The following is a 1759-nucleotide window of genomic DNA, read 5'->3' as shown; positions in this document are numbered from 1 at the left end:
TTTTTTTTCTTCTTTTCAAATTTTGTGCATTTTAATGTGAGAAAATGTTGCTCTGGCAGTTGATATTAAAGATTGTAGTTGTTTTGTAATGATCAGAGATCTAATAAAACTTATTTGGAGTATTTATGAGGACCTAATTACATGTAGGATTATACATAATAGTAGGGTCATAAAAATAAAATAAAAAAACACAAACTTTTTCCGACCGACCGACCCTACCTACAAAAAAGCAGTTGAGGACAAACAAACAATTTATTTTTTTGGGCCTGAGTACGGGTAATTGGTTTCATAATTGGTTCTATAATAATAATATGATGAATTTGAAATTCTACTATTGGTTATACGACCGTCTTCCATTCCTAGTGGTGCAGGTGTGTCACATTCTGTTAAAAGAACATGGAATTTAATTGCTCAATAAATACACAGTAGGAAGCTAAGTAAGAAGTTATAACTAAATAAAGAGGAATGACCAAAATATTGCTGCAGACAAATGTTTGCCAAAGGGTGCCCTTGTGGCATCCGGCGGAATCTGAAACTACATGCCTCTCCTCTATTACGTTTAATAGGCATTAGTACGCAAATTCCACCTCAGTCTCTCTATAAAATGATCATATTAGTCATTTTACAACTGGTCTTAAAATTATCATATCAATCATTTTAGTGCAGTGATAGCGTCATATGTTGTAATTAAGTTTATAAGTTTATTTCACAGGGGGAGTATGTTTTTCAAATGTAACTGGTCAGGGTTAAACATTTTGAAACCCATATTCTCCTTGTATTATGTCTTTACTTATATCTTAACTGGTGCAAGTATTTCAAATTTCAAATGGAAGTTATCCAATTGCCTATTGTATTCAAAATTCGTATTCCCTCTGTGGAAGACTTTAGCTAGATCTTTCACAGGGGTAGTGTCGATTTTAAATGGAATAGCCCAATAGGTCATTTCGTTGACTATACCGAACTTACTTTCCTTCTGTTCAGTAGTAGTATACTGTTCTGAAGAAGTAGTTTTTGCGATTACATCAGTTGTGGACAACGGCTGCTCCGTTGTACTTACTTCGGTAACAGGGTCTAAATTGAATCATTAGATACAAATAATCTTCAAACAAATGTCATTTACAAAACATTCACAGGCATTTATAACGAAATAAACAAAATGAGCGGTTTGTTCATCTGCTAGAACTAATGATGAACTGTGGCGTCTAGTGCTCATGGAGAAAACAACAACAACAACAACAGCAACAACAACACACTTACATTCCGTTTGCTCGGCAGTAGTATGGTGTTCTGAAAGTGTAGTTTCTTTGATAACTTTAGTTGTAGACAACGGCTGGTCACTTGTGCTTCTTACGGTATCAGGGGCTGAAATCAAAAGTTAGACAAGAGAATACTCTCTAGACAAATGCGATTTGAAACCAAGTAAACAAAAACAAACAAACAAACAAACAAACAAACTAACTAACTAACATACAGACAAAGACAGTTTCAAGGCGCAAGGGCATAATCACTGGTAGAAATTTAAAATGATAATTCTTTCAAACCGATGAGAATTGGACAAAGCTATGAGAATTGAACTTATTTCCTTTCTACGAAACTTTCTCATCCAAATGAATGAGAAATACTAATTAACGTGTTAACAACCTGTCACAGTGTTTGAAATGAGAAAATGTAACACGATTACGTGGTTGTTGACACGTTTAATAGAATTAGTATTTCTCATTCATTTGGATAAGAAAGTTTCGTAGAGTTTTTTTCCAAT

General features: G+C 33.9%; 1 long non-coding RNA gene across 1 annotated transcript; it reads right to left on the bottom strand.

Annotated features, from left to right (window-relative positions):
• Nucleotides 1-275: 275 nt before the first annotated feature.
• Nucleotides 276-1350, bottom strand: LOC140139526 (uncharacterized). The gene is made up of 3 exons (XR_011857154.1): nt 1258-1350; nt 967-1071; nt 276-383 (listed from the first exon to the last, which is right to left on the bottom strand). It is a non-coding gene; the product is annotated as an uncharacterized lncRNA (long non-coding RNA).
• Nucleotides 1351-1759: the final 409 nt, after the last annotated feature.

This window comes from Amphiura filiformis, chromosome 18 (genome assembly GCF_039555335.1).
Source record: "Amphiura filiformis chromosome 18, Afil_fr2py, whole genome shotgun sequence".
In the NCBI taxonomy this organism is placed as follows: domain Eukaryota; kingdom Metazoa; phylum Echinodermata; class Ophiuroidea; order Amphilepidida; family Amphiuridae; genus Amphiura; species Amphiura filiformis.
The sequence above is the reverse complement of the archived record's forward strand: the minus strand, read 5'-3'. Positions and strand labels throughout refer to the sequence as shown.